Genomic DNA, 8,735 nt, shown 5'->3' on the forward strand with positions numbered 1-8,735 from the left:
TGAGGGGAGAAACTGAGCTTTAGTGACAGGAACTAATGGACAGCAGCCCCTTGTGGGACTACTTAAAAGAGGGCAAGGCCAGGAGAAAACCCTTTATGGGCTCACAGGGGTGGGAAAGCTGACAGGAAGGCAGGAGGTCCTACTTACTAATCAATTCAGTTCCAAGGGGGTGGGAACAGAGACCAAAAGGGCAAGAGGTAGAAAGCATACCCATAGTACTAGTCAGTTAGCAGAAGCTGAAGGACACAAGAGCAGCATCATTGAAAGGAACAGAGAAGAGCCTGACTCCCACTGAGAGCCAGCCTCAACAGCTGCAACAGCAGTAGTAGCAGGACATGGAGGCAGTGGCAATAACAGTATCAGCATCCCACAGTAAAGATGCCAACGTTGAGGTAAATAACACAAAGAGACCATCAAAGAGAAAGAATTGGGGATGCCACATGGAAAAGAGAAGATATCCCACCCTGATACAAAGTGTAAGGAAGTCAGGGGTTGGGAGTTAAAAGGCAAAAAACTGTTCGTATGTAACCTCACATATGATTTTTTTACTGGTGGGCTGAAGGAATTACTTATGTGAGATTGTTTAAAGATGCTGGAGTACGATCCAGTGACTGTGGGGCGGTGAAGCTTAAGATGAGATCTGAACTAAAGCTGCACTAAAGACTATTGTGACAGAGCAGCTACAGTAAATAAGAAAGCTCTCGTACACATGTAGCCCTTCAAAAACATTGCTGAAATCCTTTAGGCCATCTTGAATGGTGTCTGTTGAATCTCTTTGCACTTCTGTTAATCTGATGCCCAGTGCTTTGAACTATTCTCCACTTAGCAAGCTTGCTGTCCTCTTAGCAAGCTTGCAATTCGGAGGTGGAGGACTTCAGTCCTTCCTGGGTTCCTTCAAGTCAACTGTTTTTTGTATTTGACAAGTCTTATTTTACACAGGACAACAGGAGAGCAGTTCTGAGGCAATAGGAATTTGTATGTCTCTTCTGAAATTAAGACAAATTTGGATTTTGACACACAAATTTTCTGGAGGGGCAGTGTTTTCACACTGTTGGCAAACCCAGTAGCGCACACTTCTGCCAGCGTCCACAGCCTGACACTTGATTTGGACCTGCAATAGTACTTGTGGCTACCAGGGGTGTACCTGCCTTCCTCATGCATGGCTTCAGTGTCTGCCAACACACAAGGTCAGCGTGACCCTTGTGTTCACAATGATGAAAGTGGCAGGTGTCACATCTGTGGCTCCCATAACAGTGACAAATTCTCCATCCCTGGGGAGCTGTTTTCTTGTGAGCTGGTGGTGCCCCCTTGGAGAAATCCCTTTGGACTGCACTTGGTTGCATCTCAGTTGAGTGCTCGGATGCCGCTTCAGGCAGAGATGGGAGCAAGCACTTCCTCTTGAGCACTGGCTGATGGTAACTTTGGCTCTGTGAGGAGTGTGTACTTCAGGCGTCATCTTGAAGCCCCACGCAAGTGCCAACTCGACGACACGTGGCAGTGTTGCTATGTGTACAACAATTATCATATTTGTACAATAATTTCAACCCTTGTATGATGTACAATCAATAATAGCAAAAATGTTCAAAATGTACGATAATTTTGAGGCAGCAAATTGATGTAGCAGATGCAAACTCTGAGGTCATTCACAGGGAACTGTAGCTGACTTTTGCGTTTCCAGTCAGCACTTTCTGATGGCTGCTTGTCTAGAAATGCTCCAATCCTGACCCACTGGCGGCGAGTAATACAGTCAACAAGACGACTTATTTGGCGGACAAGGTTCTTTGGGTAAATGTGACATCTTTCGTTAGAGCCACTCAGTTGGAAAAAATCTTCTTTGCAATCCCCTCAAGACTTATTTCCATAATGATCTGCGTGGTTTTTGTCCCAGTGTACGATAGGTTTTTTCAGCAAACACAATCATTTGGAGCTTCCAATAGGATGATTTCATATTTAAGACGTGGTAAAGCTGACTCTGCGAGACCTGCACTTCGCGGTGGAGCCGGGGGCCAGGACCGACCGCTTCAGTCGTGGACAGGCTCTGCGCACGCGCGGGGCTGGAGGGCGGGAGAGAAGAGGAGGCGGAGCAACACTTCCGCTGGTGGCCGGAAGTGGAGTCGCGCCGTCTTCGCCACGTGCTGTCCCTGTCACGTGCCCGCCCCTCCCCCCCCCCGCCGGGGCCGCCCCGCGCGGCTCCGGGGGACGCTCTGCGCGGCTCTTCCTCCTCTCTATGGTGCGGGTGGGAGGAAGGAAGGGGAGCGGCGTTTCCGCCCAGGCCGGAAGTGGAGCCGCGAGTCCCTCACGCGAGCGGGTTGTTGTCGGTGTCTCGGGGCTGCCGGCCGCCGCCTCTGCCCGCATCGCCCCGGCTGCTCTGGCAGGTGGGTGCGGGGCCTGGCCGTGGTGGGGAGGCGGTGGGAGCTCCTACCGGCACTAACATGGCAGCGCGGCGGGGCGGCCTGTCCCACCGCGTCCCGGGGCGGCGATGCCAGGGGCGGCCCCGAGGACTGAGGCGGCGAGCACATAAGCAAAACGCGGGCGGTCCGTGGCCGGACGCCCCCAGCCCCGCCCCGCGGCCGATGCCATTGGGGGCGTGGGGGGTTGTGGTGCCGCTCAGTCACACGAACCCCAGAGGTACCTCTCGTCCAGCCAGGCAGGGCCCTCATGCCGGAGCAGTCGCGCCCGGCTGCCCTAGGCGCCCGGGGCGTGAACGGGCCCAGCTGTTGCATTCCCATTTCCCTCCATCTCTTTTTTTCTTAAAACTTTTGGATGCCGTTGCTGGGCTGCTTCCAGCTGCACGGTCGGGGACCTGGCATGGCCACGGGCCTGATCCGTCCGTTTGCGTCGCTCTGGGACGCTCCAGGGCAAGGATGTTGCTGTTCAGGTGGATCTCCTGGCAGCTGATAAGAGGTGCCCTCAGAGCGGCAGCAGCGCGGGCAGCGGCGCAGGTGCTTCTGTTTCGAAGCGCCATGGCCTGATTTAGCTTGTGCTGATTTCCTTGTGTGGCTTTGCATCGAAATGACGGAAGACCGGATCGAAGCTTACCGAGTCGCTTTGATTCTGTGTTGTGTGTGGATCGGCTCTAGGGCGTCTTAACGGCACTAAATGCACATTTTGTTCTTGGCATCTGCAAGGATAAATCTTCAAAACCTGGTTGGTTTGTGACCAGCTGTAGGGGTTAGGCAGGGCAAGGTGGCCATCCAATATTGCTTATCCCTTTCTAGAATTGGTAAACCACAACCCATTTGCTCACATGATAGGTTTTTTTAATCTAGAGGTTGTCTTCTGTGGCACTTTATTTTGAATGTAATATTTGTTTAAGTAGACGGTTTCTACTGAGACTCTTTTCCTCGAGCAGGGAGTGAAGTGTTTGGGTCGGAGATAGTGTTGCATCTCAGGCAGAGTTACCAAAGTGTCTAATGATCGTTCTAGGATTGCTTTTGCATCTTGCATGGTACTTTTCATGGGTAGATCTGAAACTGTTTTACAAAGGAGGGAAGTAGCATTACCCGATGGGAAAAAATGAGGCACAAAAGTGAAGTAACTTGCCTGAGGTCACTGAGTGGTAGAGCTGAGACTAATACTTTGCTCTTATGAGGTCTATTCCAGTGATCCTGTAACGAGCCATAATATCAAGAGGCATTTCCTGTCATAATGGCAGAAGATTACTTCATTGTTCATGGTTTTACTAGTAACTATTGATCACTATCCGTTCTTTAATCAGTGATACGTATTACATACTGTGATGATGTCACTGCAGTTTAAAAAGTAGATTGTTGTTCTGATGCTGTCTGGGTAATACTGGCTAGTTTTAGAACTGTCACTTACTGCTTCAGGGAGGAAAGGACCTTGCAGTACTATTATACCATCTTTCAAAGCTACCTAGTTTGTATGTTACGGTGTTTAGAGAGAGATGTTTTGAAAAAGTGATGTATTTATCTTAGATTGTTCTTGCTGGTACTCGCATGTGCTTGAAAAGTGTTACTGGCTTTTGTTAATCATGTAGCCAGTAAAACGCGGTTATCTGTTAGCTATGCAATTGATTTTTGTATCAAATCTAATTGGTTTTTAATTGCTGTTCCTTTAAAAAAAATTAAGTTTTAAGAATATAATGTAAGTCAGTGACAAGCATCTTCAGCAGATGTTGTTCGTTGTGCTCCTAGCACTGGGGGTTCCTGGCCCTTGAATAGATCTCTTAAGTGCTGCTCTGGACAAATAATTAGTCAGAGACTTAGCCTTAGACCGTATCTATGCTAGGCTGCTTCTGCCAGTAGAAGTCTGGGAAGGAGACAGCAGCTTTCAGAGCATGTGCTCGTATGTGTCGGTTGTGGCAGCTCTGCTCCTGGAACACTGTGCTGGCAGAACACAAAGTGCACCCTGGTAAGACAGTGCTGTTTGAGGGACCGTGGGAGCTGGCAGAAGGTTCGGGCATCTTAGTCCACTTTCTGTGTGCTCTTGGATAGTGGCAAAAGCTGCTTGTTGTTTGGAGAGCTGGTGCTGTTTTGCCAGCAGACAGCGGGTTTTGCTGCAATGAGAAAATGTGGCTATACTCAAAGTTTTGGATTTTGGATTCCGCTGGTAAGGCTAGTTAGTATAGACCAGTGGTTCTCAGCCTTTTTTGTAACAGGACCCATTTGTAAATATGGATGGCAGTCCTGACCCAGTGCCCCTCACTCCCAGCCCCCAGTGTATGGGGCAGGGGGGCCCCACGCAGCCCCTTGCAGGCTGGAACTCTGCCAGCCTGCAAGGGGAAAGCCATGGGTTTCCACATTTTTCTCCTTTAAAGAATAATTCATTTTTAAAGCTTGTTGATCCATTTTTAAAGTTTGTTCGTGACCCTTTCATGTATTCCTGCAACACACTTTTGGGTTGAGAAACACTGGTATAGATCATATTTTATACTTCACCAGGACTTCTCATTATTCCTAAATATTGAAATGGTAATAACCACAGAATATACTCTTTCTTGTCTATGGCCTACAAGGAGGCTGCTCCCCATACTGCCATGTTTGTGTGATGGCATTTATAATAAACTAACATTCTTAGGAATAGGCTGAAGGCTGTTTAAATATGCCTTGCTATCACTTAATTCACCAGGACCAGATGTTGTTCTTTCAGAAATTTGGGATAAAGTTAGTAGGTTGGTCACAGACACACGTCATTAAAACCAGCTGTCCAACAGTGTACTACCTCATATTGTATCTAGGCAGATGAATTTTATTTTTGTACTGGCTAAATTAGTTGAACAGTGAAGATGAACATCTGTTGCAAACAGTAAAGATTTTGAGAAGGATAATCTTGCACCTCCAATATATCAAGAGTTTTACGCTTGGTAGGAAGCTTCTGGTGCTGGCTATTCTTAGGGACGAGGTATCTGACTACATGCATGCATATTTGTAATGTCATCCTGTTTTTTTAACACTATGGTATCATTATTTCAGATTAAAAATAGTTGCTCGAGAGAATGCTTTCAAATATTAACATGGAAGGTGCTGAGAAGGAATCATAGAATCATAGAAAATTAGGGTTGGAAGTAGGGGTGAACTGATAAAGTTTTCCTTGAGCTGATACCGATGGCCAATTATTGACCAGCCATATTGGTTGATACTGATCGAATTGCTGATGTGAAGCCTGGTAGCATGGAGAGCAGTGTCGGCTGGTAAGTCTGTTGGGGAGGAAGGGGCGTGGCAGGGGCTGGAGCAGGTGCTGCACAACTGGGGTGGTGTGGCTTGTGGGACGGAGCCACGGCTTGTCCAGGGGGCGTGGAGGCTCCTGCTGCTGCGCGCACCCCTGGGGGAGGTATGGGGAGCATGTGCCCCCCAGATCTGTGTGCAGGCCAAGGATAGGCTGCCACCAGTCACTTGGGGCTGCTCCAGTCTCTTCCTGGCAGCTGTGCTCAGGCTGGGCTGGGCAGGGTAGGGCAGGCAGCAGCAACGCTGGAACGGGGCTATGGTGAATATTGGGGTGGCTATAGCCCCCACCCTGGAGCCCCCTTTTCCAGTGCCAGTGCTGCCCGTCCCACCCAGCCTGAGTGCAGCCATTGGGAAGAGGCTGAAGTGGCCCTGGCCCCAAGCGCCCTGTAATAGCCTGCCTTCACCCCGTGCCCCAGCCCCACTCCCTCCCTCACCATGGGGGCCTCAATCTGCCCTGCCCTGCCCTGCCCCGCCCATGCTCATTCCTTCCCCCATGCCTCTTCTCTCCAACAGACTTACCAGCCGGATGCTGGACTCCAAGCTGCTAGGTTGCACTCCTGGCTGTGTGCGTGCTGCCGCTGCGTATATACATGCAGCATTTATCAACAACATTGTTGGCCACTCGACTTAAAAAAGCTGATTAGTGATAATGTCAATTTTCCTCTTATCGGTGCCAATACGATATGGACCTATGTATTGGTGCACCTCTAGTTTGAAGGAACCTCAAGACGTCATCTAGTCCAACTCCCTGCTCAATGAAGGACCATCCCCAACTAGATCATCCCAGCCAAGGCTTTTGTCTAGTTGGGTCTTAAAAATCTCTGAGGATGGAGTTTTCACAGCCTCTGTGGGTAACCTGTTCCAGTGTTTTACTACAATTTTTGTGAGAGTTTTTCCTAATCTAACCTAAACTTCTCTTGCTGCAACTTGAGACCGTTGCTCCTTGTTCTGTCATCTGCCACCACTGAGAACAGTCCAGCTCCATCCTCTTTGGAACCCCCCTTCAGGTAGTTGAAGGTTGCTATTAAATCCCCCTTCAGTCTTCTCTTCTAACTAAATAAGCCCTGTTCCCTCAGCCTCTGCTCAGAAGTCATGTGCCCCAGCCTTCTAACCCTTTTTGGTAGGGGTGAACTGATAGAGATTTTTGTGGCCGATACCAATAGCTGATTTTTTTTAAGGAGGCATATCAGCTAGCTGAAACTGATCCAACTTTTGGTACCAGTGTGTCAGCTTGGAGAGCTGCCTACAGCTGGTAAGTCTGTTGTGGTAGAAGGGGAGGGGGAAAGGAAGGGGTGTGGGGGGCACAGATCAATGCCCAACCCCTTCCGAGCGCAGCCCCATGCTGCCAGGAAGAGCTTAGTGCAGCCCCGGCCCCAGCCCGCCCCACACAGATCCGGGGGCACACTCCCCCTCACACATGCCCACCCTACCCCAGCTGGGCAGTGCTTGTCCCAGTCCTTGCACCAGCTCCAGCCCCGTTCCTCCCTTTCCCCAGGTTCTTTGATCTGCCCCTTCATGCCCCCCCCCCCCGCGCCCCCGACTTACCAGCTGGCGGTAGCTCTCTGTGCTGCCAGGCTATGCTCCTCCTGCCTGTGCTGCACTGCGTCCCCCTCACACATGCCCACCCTACCCCAGCTGGGCAGTGCTTGTCCCAGTCCTTGCACCAGCTCCAGCCCCGTTCCTCCCTTTCCCCAGGTTCTTTGATCTGCCCCTTCATGCCCCCCCCCCCCGCGCCCCCGACTTACCAGCTGGCGGTAGCTCTCTGTGCTGCCAGGCTATGCTCCTCCTGCCTGTGCTGCACTGCGGCTGCGTGCATGCACGGGCCATTTATCAGTTTGATATGGCCAATTTGTGATATATTAAATTTTCTTTATATTGGTGCCGATCCGATATTGGACCGATGTATTGGTGCACCTCTAATTTTTGGTGCCCTCAGCTGGATTCTTCAATTTTTCTGCATCCTTTCTGTAGTGGACACAGGACTCGAGATGTGACCTCACCAGTGCTGAATAGAGGGGAAGAATCACTTCCCTTGGTCTGCTGGCAACGCTCGTACTAATGCAGCCCAGCAAGCTGCTAGCCTTCTTCGCAACAAGGGCACCCTGCATGTACTTTAAGTGAAAGATGCTGTGCGGTCTGCTTTGTAAATTAATTGTACCCTGGTGCATACCAGTTGTAACTGTACTTTGTAACTACTTGTAGGTAGTTTAGCTGCTCTAGAAATAAGGAAAGGAAGGAAGTGGGCAGAGGGCTAATATTAGAAGCCTTGAAAATGAGGAGAGCTAGTCAGATATGGGGCTTTTAATACCCCAGCATTGACAGCATTGTGAACATTGCAGCCCTGAAGCTGACCAGGTCCCTTCAAGGCTTTTTACAATCAGTTTTGGAGATGCTGTTTGAATCCTTAAAAAAGACTGGAGCCATTTAGTTTTAGGGCTGCTAATATTGCAACAATGACAGCACAGTGTGCCTAAAGAGCACTGCCTATGCTAAGGGCATTGGTAGATGATACTTTAAAGTGGGTTAAATGCCTTTAATAGCATTGCTGTTTGCACATTTGGTGGTGTATTGCGCATTAATTCCAGCCACTGTAGCACATTTGGTTTCATAATGTGCCTTAAATGACTGTGGGGCACAGCAGATGACTTTGGGGCACTGTAAAGTAAAACACCTCTGAGGAGTTTGTTTCCTACTCAACAGTTGTGGAGGGAAGCACCAGGGCTCTGTGCGGCTCAGGGGCTTTGCAAGCAGACCACGCAGGCAGCCTGGTAGCAGCCCAGAATGGCAGGCTAGGCTCCACAGAAGGAAAACGAACAAAAAAAAAAAAAAGTGGCAAGCCTGATCTTCACCTCTGCCCCCTCCCGCAGCCTGCCTGCCTGCCTGAGCTGTGCGGGGGCCCAGTGCTTCCCTCTGTGGCTGTGCTGCCCCCAGGGACTGCCTGAGCCAGGTGCCTGCAGGCGGGTGCCGCCTAGGGGGTGGCCTGTTGATGCTGTGGAGGGAAGCACCAGCCCCCCTTCCCCTACCACCTGCAGCACAGGGACCGCTCTT

At 50.2% G+C, this 8,735-nt stretch overlaps 1 protein-coding gene across 6 annotated transcripts in view; it reads left to right on the forward strand.

Annotated features, from left to right (window-relative positions):
- The first annotated feature begins 2,240 nt into the window (after positions 1–2,240).
- WDR37 (WD repeat domain 37) overlaps positions 2,241–8,735 on the forward strand; it is a 78,887-nt gene continuing 72,392 nt past the window's right edge. For 5 of the 6 annotated variants that reach the window (XM_025205764.1, XM_025205763.1, XM_025205762.1 and 2 more), the window contains exon 1: positions 2,241–2,375. The gene's annotated coding sequence lies outside the window, so the exon portion shown is untranslated. The remainder of the gene's footprint in view (positions 2,376–8,735) is intronic. The other variant, XM_014520552.2, reaches the window with a different exon arrangement.

Source organism: Alligator sinensis, unplaced genomic scaffold (assembly GCF_000455745.1).
Source record: "Alligator sinensis unplaced genomic scaffold, ASM45574v1 scaffold370_1, whole genome shotgun sequence".
In the NCBI taxonomy this organism is placed as follows: domain Eukaryota; kingdom Metazoa; phylum Chordata; order Crocodylia; family Alligatoridae; genus Alligator; species Alligator sinensis.